The sequence below is a fragment of the Hyaena hyaena genome, unplaced genomic scaffold (genome assembly GCF_003009895.1).
Source record: "Hyaena hyaena isolate Hyena2069 unplaced genomic scaffold, ASM300989v1 scaffold_423, whole genome shotgun sequence".
Classification (NCBI taxonomy): Eukaryota; Metazoa; Chordata; class Mammalia; order Carnivora; family Hyaenidae; genus Hyaena; species Hyaena hyaena.
Window position 1 is genome coordinate 238,346 of NW_024081058.1, and position 12,780 is coordinate 251,125.

Sequence of the window (12,780 nt, forward strand, 5' to 3'; positions counted from 1 at the left end):
TACACTAAATAACAAAGCTTTAAAGTAAATTAACCAAAATCTGTTATAGCTGAAAGAAGAAATCCACACATATTTGTGAATGTCAACACAGTCTTTTCAGTGATTAGAAAGCATATCAGGAAGCATATTAGGATAGCATATTAGGAAGGATATACAATAAACGAAAAGCACAATCAATATATGTTGACTTAAGCAAAATACAATTCACTAGTATAATTCTATATGATGTACCTCAAAAAAAAAAAAAAAAAAGGGAATGCTGAAAGTATTCTCTGAGAAGAGCCAGAATGAGAAAAAATACTTGTAAACAAATAATCTTTAGACATGTACATAAATATAAACTAAATCCTGTTTCTACAAAATGATGAAAATGATGATGATGATTCTATTAATATACACTAAAGTGCAATACAGTATATACATCCATGTATGTGAATGTGTGTAATATTTATATGTATGTGTACATACCTATGCAAAGACAAATTATGGTAGAAGGAGCGATAATACCACTTAGAAATTGGCCAATTTTCATCATATTGAGCACTTTAAATATACTTTTCTTGGAGCACCTGGGTGATTTAGTCAGTGAACTGTCCAACTCTTGGTTTTGGCTCATAATGATCTCATGGTTGGGGAGTTCAAGCCCCACATCGGGCTCTGTGCTGACAGTGCAGTGCCTGCTTGGGTTTCTCTCTCTCTGTCTCTCTCTCTGTCTCTCTCTCTCTGCCCCTCTCCTGCTTGCTCCTTCTCTAAGTATATAAACTTAAAAAAATTTAAAAAATATATATTTTTCTCAATTTTTGATAGATAAAACAGACAAAATTGTAGTAATAAATAAAATTTCAACATAATAAATTTATTAATCTTATATGTAACATTCAATTAACAATTGGAAAAGAATCTTATATTTTATTTTCTCTTGAATAAAATGTTTCAAAAAGACAATGTTATAGACTTTATAGCAACTCACAGAGAATTGCAAATTTTGGTATCATGCATATATTTTTAAAGCACTGTGATTAAATTAGAATTAATATTATTTAATTTTTAAATGTTTTATTTATTTTTGAGAGAGAGATATAGACAGTGTGAGCAGGGGAGGGTCAGAGAGAGAGGGAGACACAGACTGAAACAGGCTCCAGGCTCTGAGTTAGCTGTCAACACAGAGCCCGATGTGGGGCTCGAACCCACAAACTGTGAGATCATGACCTGAGCCAAAGTCGGTCACTTAACCGACTGAGCCACCCAGGCACTCCTAGAATTATTTTTAATTTTTTTTTCTTTTTTAAATGTTTATTTAGACTTCAGCTAACTTATAGTGTAATACTGGTTTCAGAAGTAGAATTTAGTAATTCATCACTTACATATAACAGCCAGTGCTCAACACAAGTGCAATCCTTAATACCAATTACCCATGTAGACCAATGCCCTCCCACCTCCTCCCCTGCAAACCTGTTTGTTCTCTATAGTTAAGAGTTTCTTATGGGTTGCTTCCCTCTCTTTTTTTCCCCCTTCCCCATGTTCATTTGTTTCGTTTCTTAAATTCCACACATGTGTGAAATTATATAGTATTTGTCTTTCTTTGACTTCTTTTTTTTAGCATAATATACTCTAGCTGCATCCATGTTGTTGCAAATGACAGGGTTTCATTTTTTGATGGCTGAGTAATATTCCATTGTGTATATACATCACATTTTCTTTATCCTTTCATCAGTCGATGGACATTTGGGCTCTTTCCATAATTTGGCTACTTTTGATAGCACTGCTATAAACATTGGGCTGTAGGTGTTCCTTCAAATCAGTATTTTTATATCCTATGTGTGAATACTTAGTAGTGCAATACCAGGGTTATAGGGTAGTTGTATTTTTAACTTTCTGAGGAACCTCATGCTTTTTTTCAGAGTGGCTGCACTAGTTTATATTCCCACCAACAGTGCAAGAGAGTTCCCCTTTCTCCACAGCCTTGCCAACATTTATTGTTCCCTGTGTTGTTAATTTTAGCCATTCTGACCAGTGTGAGGTGGTATCTCAATGTAGTTTTGATTTGTATTTCCCTAATGATGAATGATGTTGAGCAGCTTTCCATGTGTCTGTTGGCCCTGTGGATGTTTTCTTTGGAAAAATGTTTATTTGTGACTCTGCCCAATAAATTAGAATTCGTTTTGGGGCTCCTCTGTGGCTCAGTTGTTTGAGTGTCTGACTCTTGAAGTTAGCTCAGGTCACAATCTCACATTCATGGCATTGAGCCTTGCATCACACTCTAGGCTGATAGCATGGAGCTGGCTTGAGATTCTCTCTCACTCTCTCTCTCTCTACCCCTCCCCTGCTCACATGCTCTTACTCTCTTTTTCAAAATATATAAATAAGTTTTTAAAAATAAATAAATTAGAATTTCTTTTGAAGACAGTACAAATCCTAACTATATGTTATGAGTTAATTTGTGCTCCACCCTCTCAAAAGATGTTGAAGTCCTAATGCCAAAATACCTGTGAGTATGGGCTAATTAAGTTAAAATGAGGTTATTCTGGATTAGGAAAAACCCTAATCCAATGACTAGTCTTCTTATACAAAGAGGGAAATTTGGACACAAACATGCAGAAGGTTGGACAATGTGAAGAAACAGACAAAGAACGGCAAAGACAGAGATTAAAGAGATGCATCCTCAAGTTAAGGAACACCAAAGATTTCCAGCAACCACCAGAAGTTAGGAGGAAGCATGGAACAGATTCTCTCATAGAAACTCCAGGGTGAACTAGTCCTGCTGACATCTGGGTTTTGGACTTCTAGTTTCCAGAACTGTGAGATAATCTTTCCTGTTGTTTTAAGCCACCCAGTCTATGGTGACTTATGACAGCACTGAAAAACTAACACCATACTTTTGGATACAGTAAATAAATGATGGGTTGAACAAGAAGTTGTAATGAAAGTTTAAAAACAGTATAACCAAACAGCTGCTTAATACAATTCAATTGCATATGGAAAATTCACCAAAGAAGACAATATACTAGATCATAAGCAGATTCAATTCATTCTAAGGGATTATACATATATACATATATGCTCTAACTGTGACTACATTACATAAAAGCATATTATAATAAGATACCTAGGAGGCACCTGGGTGTCTCAGTTAAGCATCCAACTTTGGCTCAGGTCATGATCTCACAGTTTGTGGGTTCCAGCTCCATTGCGGGCTCTGTGCTGACAGCTCAGAGCCTGTAGCCTGCTTTGGATTCTGTGTCTTCTCTTTCTGCCCCTACCCTATCCCTTGTACTCTCTCTCTCTCAAAAATAAACATTTTTTAAAAAGGTACCTAAGGGGCACCTGGGTGCCTCAGTCGATTAAATGTCCGACTTCAGCTCAGGTCATGATCTCACGGGTTCGTGGGTTTGAGCCCCATGTTGGGCTCTGTGCTGACTGCCAGCTCAGAGCCTGGAGACTGTTTTGGATTCTGTGTCTCCCTCCCTCTCTGACCCTCCCCTTCTCACGCTCTCTCTCAGAAATAAATAAAACAGTAAAAAAAAAAAAATTAAAAAGGTCCCAAGGATAATCCTACATATTTGGAAATTAAACCCTTTCTAAAAAATCTGTTTGTCAAAAAGTCACACGAAATATTTTTAAATAAATCATAATGAAAATATAGCACATCAGAAGTTATACTGCACATAAAGCATTCTAGGGTGGGAAATGTATTAATTATAAAAAGTCCTATCACTTATTGAAAACAGTTTAAAATCAGATATCTAAATTTTACTCTTAAAAAAACAGAATAAACAGAATAAATGAAATTAAAGGTAAGCAACAGAAAGGAAATGATTTACCTTTGCTTCCCCTTACCAAACTTCTGAAGCTCTAACTGCTCACAACAAACCCTCCAGGATCTCTTTATTACTTCCCTCCTGAAAACACAGCCACTAATGAATAAATCTCTTTACCAGCCATCCTACCTTCCTCTGAGTGCTGACTATGAGCCTCTCGGTTGGAGCCTTGTGCAGAGTATGTAGGACTCTTCTGTTTGTGGAGGTGGGATGAGACCAGGAAATCTTCCCTTTGGGGAAGTAGGTTCAAGAATTCCTTATATTTACATAAATGTGTTAAGGGTGGAAAGCCGCCACCACAGGGCCAAAGTGCCCAAGGTTAGTTAGGAAGATAGTATAATGGGATCAGGAGTAACTTGTTACATCACCTGCAGGGAATTACTTTCCATCTGGTGACAATATACTAAATCACAGACTCTGCCTGCCCCCTAGACCCTTTGCTTTTTACACACAAGTTAATGATTACTTTCTGATTGTTTTCTTCATGTTCACCATGTGTGTAAGATCTTGTTTTCTTCACTTTCACCACATGTGTAAGAAATGGAGCGCTCAATAAGTATGGAGACGAAACCCCTGTTCGGGACTCCTGTCCCCTCTTGAATGTTAGCCTCTCTTACATTCAATTCTGTGTCTGCTCTTTTGCTTAACAAGAAAGAACTCCACACATAATCTACAACACTACCCTTGTGGGTCAACAGAAAGAATTATAAAATTGAGGCAACACAGAGCTCACGGCCAGGGCTAAGAGAGATGGCATTCCTGAAACCATCTCTCAAAGAATATGAAGCTAGCAGGGAGAAAGTTAAAACTCTACTGATCTCTTGACATTAAAAATATATCTGGGGGCGCCTGAGTGGCTCAGTGAATTAAGTGTCTGACTTTGGCTCAGGTCATGATCCCACGGTTTATGAGTTCAATCCCTGAGTCAGGCTCTGTGCTGGAGCCTCCTTTGGATTCTGTGTGTGTGTCTCTCTGCCCCTCCTGTGCTCGCTCGTTCTCTCTCTTTCAAAAATAAATAGATATTAACAAAAAAAATCTGTGTAGCATATCACTGAAATCCAAGGGAATAGCAAGCATGGCAGTGGACATGACCAGAGTGACATTTTGCATGCTGTCTCTTCTTGAAATATTTAATTTTATTCATATTAAAAATATGTATTCTGAGGATTTTTAAATGAAATATCCATAATAATACAAGTATTTTGGAAATTATAGGAAAACACTTATTGAGAAACATCATTGTTATTTTATCTTGTGTGAGAATTCTATTATCCTAGTTTGGTTGTAATATTTAAAGCCAACAGAACATGTATATCCTGCACAGTGCTGAACAGTGGTGGACATTTAATGATGGACTTAGAAGAGATTTGTTTTTCAGGATGCTATAAAAATGAGTTCACTCTTCTCCATCCTCTGATCTACTGTCAGGGTTCCTTGTGTCTAAAATAAATGAAAAACTAGAAAGCACTGAATACCTATTACCTTAGCCCATTCTTCTTAAAACCCTAGAGCAAAAAGCAGGTGAAATGGATTTATAGGACAATAGGAAGATATTCAGTACAGTCCATTATGTAAAATTTCAGGATATATTCTTGGATTTTTTTTTTTTATATTGAAAGTCTTTTTCCCCAACTCAGAGGAAGTACCAAGTTCAAAACACAACTATATTGTGTAGATATTAGTTCAGCTAAGACCCTATCTGAAAATTAAATGTAGTTACATACAGTGGTTTTTATATAAGACTGTGGAGTAAAATCATATAGTTCCCATATTTTTCTTACCTCTGATGCTGACCTAATTACAAATCATGTCTGCCTTTTTCCACTGCACATTTAAATGCCCCCTTAGCATCTACTTACACTTTATAACATCTACTCTACCTGATCATGTGATCCATACCTTTATTCATATAGCATACAATTCCTTGTGTTCTTGTATTTATTGGATTTCTCTAGTTTTTCTTTGACTAATACCAGACAAGAGAATAATAAGGGGCAGCCAAATTAATCTCATTTGGTCACAAACATCTTGCTCCATGTTAAAGTGCAAAAACATTCCCAATCCTCCACTTTACTCCAAATGCACACATCTTTGCATTGTAATATTGCAGCTTCTCTCAGCAATACAATGAGTCTTTTTTTATCCTTTAAATATGGGCTAGACTTTGGATTCCTTTTCACAATACATGCATGAGAATTAATATATGAGGGTTGAATCCAGCCTTCAAAATACTTTGTGTGTGTCTTCCCTTCTTTCAGGAATTTTGTTGTCATTTGAACTAGCCTACTGGAGGATGAGAAACTTTGTGGAGACACAAGATACTCAGCCAAAAGCCAGTCAATCCTACAGAAGCAGAGCTTACTTGCTGAGAAGTCAACATCGAAGCTGATTTCTTGAGACACATGAGTGATCTCAGCTGAGGTCAGAATTACCCAGTTGAGACCAATTGCTGATCATGTGAACAATGAGTTTAAAATTAGAATTTTTAAGCTTGTGAGTTAATATCTGTATACTATTATTTCATTTTCTCTTATTTTATAGCTTATTTCCCAGCCACATGTCTCCAACTCGCACCGTAATTAGTTCTTCAGCATCAGTCAATCATTCTATCAAGCCCACTCTTTATGGGTAAGGGAACACAAAATATGACAAAAGAGCCCCATGCCATGAGACCATTGCTAGACTTCTTTGGAAAGATATGATGTGTGTGAAGTATGCTGATGGATAAAAAGTTGTAAAGTTTCATGTGTGGCGGTGTTAGAAGAGCCTCTGAGAACAACAATGGCAAATCCATACTCTGAATGTGGATCAGTACGTGTGAGAAGAGAGACCTTTCATTTGTATTGTGTTTGGAGTCCAATGTAATTGATTTGCCACCTGGTAGTTAGCAGGAATCCCACTTGGGATAATTCCATATCAAGTAAAATGATGGCCAATTATAGTCAAGAAATGTAACATTTATTTTAACCATGAAGTTTGCATCCATCAAGTAAATGAGTTAAAAGATGTAGAAATCAGCACCCATGTATCTCAAAAGACTTCAGTTGGCATACTGACTCTGGAATTCTCTCTACAAATATGGCATTGTTTTTGGTTTATATTTGTGGCTGAAAGAAAGACTCAAATATAATGGTTTCAACTTGAACATTTTTTACTGTAATGTCTTTCACTCTGTGGTTTAGGAAACCAAAATGGAAATTCTGCCATGTAGTAAACATATAAATTTTGACTATTCATTTGAGAACTGAGGAAATAATTTGAGGAGGAAGCCATAGTCCCACTGAAACTACTTGGACTCAGGCCAAGAATCCATTTACCATATGACTGCCACAAATCTTTGCCCTGAATGAAAAACTATAGTAGCTTTTGAGGTGGCCAAAGGTCAGCTCACATTCAGAGCCTGTATATAACAACTCCTAAAAGGTTACTAGAATAACCCTTACTGTAGACAGGTTAGTTTTCTGCTCAGCAGACCTCAACAGACCTAGGACCATTCTTGCTACATATGTCAAGCAGTACTTTTAGAAGCTGAATTTCTACTTAATTTCTAAGTGCCCTGAGATCATTTAACTATTGTCACAAATCCTTGAGCTTACAACACCTAATTAACTTTATGCCAGTGTAGTTTAATTGTGGTAATTGCATTCATGCTGTCCCTGATGCTCTACTGTTGTCAACTGGCCCCTGTGTCTCTAGGTTCTATTATCACCATGACATCAGGATGCCTGCATCTAGTGTAGTATCACCCTTAGTCAACTCTGATATTCAGAGGCCTTTTCAAGGATAAGGGAGTACCCCTCAAAAACAGTGGTCTTAATATTTGGTAATAGAAGGCCCATCAGGGAGGTATTCTTAGAGGCAGCTGAAATATGTGCTCTTAATTGATCCATTTCAACATCCCCATATTCGCATATTCCTGACTCTTTAGACTGCATTCACTTCAATATCACAAGGAAATTACAGCGTTTTCATGTTATTAATTAGTGTCATCATTGAGTCTGCCTTTGAATAGCCCATCTAGTAGACTATTACTTCCTGTTAATCAAATCAGCATTTTAAAGCTTAAATGCTCCAATATATTTGACCAACTCAAGTCTTTGTTATGTTTCTTTTGGTGTATTACACTAGAATCACTTCTACAATTGCTCCCAGTCTTATACCAATACAGATCCTAGAAATCTTATAATGTTTTCAATGTCAAGGTGATTTTCTCCTGGATCAGGACTTGTGCTACTTAAGCAGGAATTTTTTAGGTTTGATTTTCATTAAGGAGTTGAAAACAATGAATGGAATAAAAGGTAATGTGGGTGCACCTAAGAATAATTGACCTCAGTTTTTAAAGATAATGCCTTGCATGTAACCACTGAAATATTGCCATGCAGAGATCAGATTCCTGGATAGGAGTGGTGGCAAAGGAAATTTAGGAAAAACAGGAAATTAAAGGTCATTATAATACAGGATCCAAGGGACCTCTTCAAAGATTTTGGTAATATCTCTGGTTCCTATGCATATTAATTGTATATTGATAACTGCTAAATTTTTGCTCTGTTTTCCTCAGAACTATGCAAAGAAATCAGGTGAATCTGCTATCTGTATAATCACTGCGGTTACCATAGCAACTAAGTACCACAATGACTTGCTCTTTAAATGTTATGCCTTCTACCTATAATTCATCCCAAGTTACCACTGATGAGAATTTCAGCAATTCTGAGACCCCCCTCTACTACAGATTAATCCTGTTTGCTCCAGTACTGTGGCTTGAATACATATTTGTCTTCAATATTTGAACAACTTGACACAAATACATGTTTCCTAGGTTATTTGTAATACCATTTTTATATCAAATTCAATAAGGATAGTCCTACAAAATAAGAATCATTACGAAGCACTAATTTACAAAGATGTGGGTCAGGTGAGGGTAAATGCAAGGATTAATGCATGAACTCAAAGTTAGCAAATTACAGTTATCACTGCCTGCAAATTCGAATAAACAAAGTGAAGGTGGAGATACTAGAATTTAGAACAAGAGTATAAAACAGGGTAACATATTTTGAGAGAAGCAGTGACCTCTGCCCAAGGAACACAGGAAGTTCAAGTCAAACTCACAAGGGGAAATAGGGAAATAAATACTTAGATCCAACTGTAAGGCAGAGGGGACAGGAGCACATTGGTATAACTAATCATGGAGACCACCTACTGAGGCATAGAAAAGAAGGAATTAGGTGGAGAATGAATCTAGAAGAGCAAATGAAAGTCATCTCCTATGCCTTTATAATACTTTTATTCAAAATAAATATAGTTGGGGCTGATAATAACAGATCTTAGGGGAAATTTTGGAGGACTAGAGTTAATGGTACTTGAAATAAGAATGCATAACTGGTATTTTTCACATATTCTATGAAGGTATCATTACAAATACACATACGAAATACCATCAAGCACATGCACACACACACACACACACACACACACACACACACACACACAGAGTTTAGAAAATAGTTATATTTAACGCCCTCAAATAGGATCAAGGCCTAGAGTTGCAACATCATTTGTTGGACCCAAGAGGCGGACCTCATGTCAGCATTAAAGATATGACCACATTGTTTCTTTAAACCTATTTCTAGATCATCAATTGGTATTGATGGCCAATCATTTTCAGAGTCAGAGGATTAAGCAAAGACATGTTGTTGGGAGTAATACCAGATATCATGGGAATGTGGGAACTGTTTAGGTACAGATGCATTCCATTTCTAGAGCTTTTATGCCCTTCCTGTGGGCATGATTCTTCTCTTACACACAAACAGAACTCAACTTTTTAGGGCATTTTTACTAATGGGGGTCTGTTATATCCCACTGTTTTTTTGGGGCCAGCAACCATTTAAAAAACTGGCAATTATTTAAAAACCTTAGGCTTAGTCACTCTTTATCTAGGCTTAGTACTCTAAGTCTAGAATTTTATCTTTAAACAGATGGACATTTATTCACTCAAAATATTTAAAATAGCCATGGGTTGTTCATTTTCAACTCTTAACTAGAGTTTAAAAAATAACGAACGGTTCTGCTTTCAAGGCAGAACAAAATATGTATTTGTAAATTCTGGTAACTGCTTAATTAAGTTGAAATATTTGCTGAATCTGTACATGGTGTCAGGTACTCTTCTTATCAGAAATGATACAATAGTGACCAAAACAGTTAAAATCCCTGCCCTCATTAAGCATCAGTTGTCATGGATACCTGTATCCTGATGAAATGCGAGAACATCTGGTACCAAAATGGATCCACATACTTTGTCAGTTCTTTCACATGAAGAAGATATTATACAAACACATAAGTGGGTATGGGTATTTTGAGGAATGGGAAAGATGATTCTATGGTATAATTAAACTTCTGTGCAAAGAGAACATAGAAACTAAAGGAATAATATGTAACAATGGTAAATGATTAGAAGATTACATTAAAATATTTTTAAAATATCCTATGTGCCCTTACTCAGAAAGAAGCTATTTTTTTGATATCTAGAAACATATATTTATGTATCTACATATACATATATAAGTAGCTAGGAAGACAGATACCGAATCATCTATATGTGCAATCCCGATAAATATTTGTCCAAAGTAGGACATATTACAATACACCATCATCATTTACTAATTGTATGACCTTGGATGAATTGTAATGCTTCCCAAACTTAACAATAAATCATTTAAAAGGATAATTGAGAATAACAAAGGTGATAATGGAAAAGAAAGTGGTTTATAAAATGCAAATTAATCCACAATTACTTGCTATAATTATTATAACATCTTTATTGTTTTAAATAGTTTAAAAATTGTAGCCAGGGAATCATCCCAAAGGTGGCAGGAGATACATTTGTTAGAAACAAAAGGCCTTTGAAAAGGGAATGAGATGAGACTCTTCTGTAGGGAGTTTCCAGCAGTGCTAGAAGATAACATCTGTCTAATATTCATAAGAGTCATACAGCCTGGCAAAGAACAGCAAAATGAATGAGTTTGCTAATGAGCACTAATTAACCTGTTTGGGTGGAAAATTTGGTTTAATTCAGCGGATCTACCACATGCTGACAGAGTGAATTTAACACTAAGTGACTTTCACTAATTTAATTGATCAGTTTGAATCTCTAAGCATTTTCTGGATCATATGCATATAGTTACAATAACTGGCTACAACTCTAAAACATTTTTGGAAGAAAGATGTTTTGTTGTTGCTTTAGTTATTGTTAATATATACTATAACAGCTCTTTTATTTTTCAACAAAATGTAATTCAAGTAATTCTTGGAGAATGACAATTGTCTGCACTTCTATCCTTACATAGGTAATTGTATTTAATTCGTGTTTCAGATATTTCAGAAGACAAAGACCTTAGGTACAAAATTGATTATTTATCCAGCTTTTTGATGTTTTATTTTATGTAAAAAAATACACTGAATGAATTTGGTCCATTTGAACTGTAGTATTCTCCAAACTCTGGGTTTTACTGATTGCATATACTGATGCAGTTAAGCCTGCTTCCTTGTCTTCTATACTTTCTGTAAGTTGGCCCCTGAATCAGAGACTGGATCAGTCTTCAGTTTTATTTCCTTTGCAAGACTCAAACTTTGACTCAAGATGGCATATGGTAGAACTGCAAGAGGTAAATAATATCTGATTGTTTCTAATTTGTGATGGTAAGAGCCATTGATGCTTAGTATCTGTACTGATATATTTAGTTTGTGTCTGCTTAATCTACATACTGTGTTTGTATTCCAGTTTTATGCTTGCCTTTTATTTACTAACTGCTATTCTGTTGTAAAGAGATACTTCCTCTAAATTACACTTTCATTACTCAATCTATTGTCATAATTAAAGCTCAAATGTCACATATAATGTGACTAAAGGGACTAATGAAAGCCTCTTGTTATCATCTCCTGTGTCCCTTCAATATGTCCCAGGAAACATCTCCTGTGATATGATCTAGCACAATGTTCCAGCATCATCTCGTCTATTTGCTTCCCTGGAAGCTATACCCAGAATCAGCTATCTCTACGATTTCTGGTATCTTCCAGTCAGAAAAAAGCATTTCAACACTACAGTCTGGGTGTTTAGATGCTCTTTGCTACTGGATGAGTAATTGCCCCCAGGCCCTTTTAAGACAACTTTCACAAGTTCATATGTGTAAAACCAATCCAAATTAAAGACAACAGTCTTTAATGAGTTTTATTAAAACACATTCCTACTACATCTATGTCTCTCTTACATACCAGCATTGCTGATTATGAAGGATATAGGAGATGATAAAATTAGATCATTATGTAATTGCTATTTCTTCCTCCTTTTTAATGATCATTTAGTCAGAAGTTACAGATTCTGTGTCAAAGTCTCTTAAGTATCTTTTGGTTATCTGAATTCTATTTCCTGGTAAGTACCTCAGGAAGAACTCTCAGTCAGTTTGTACTTTTTTACTTGAAAGTTTTGCTGAATATATAATTTTTGCCTTACACCTTCATATTAACATGAAAAATTGTTAAAAATGCATTTGATTATATTATTCTTTATTTTATAATCATATGTTCTTTCTAGATGCCCAAAAGACATTTTTTTTTCTTTAAACGACTGAAATATTAGCATTTATGAACCAATATTCTCAGGAATGGTATACTATTTCAATAGTATTTTCAAAGTTTTGGGGAGTTGCATTCTCTTTAATTTTTTTTCTTCAAGGAAGCCTATCATCTGCATGTTACTTATTAACCAGAGATAGTTGTTTATCATCTTTAATATTTACTGCTTTCTCTCAAATGATTTTTATCTCAATAATTTCTCTTTTCTAAAAAAATAAATATTTGTTTTGCCTTTCGAAATAAAGATATATTACCTCTTAAGTTATATTTTATGTACAGTTCTGTAGAGGCCAAAGTCACTTTTAAATATATCAAATGGAATACTACAGAGCAGTGT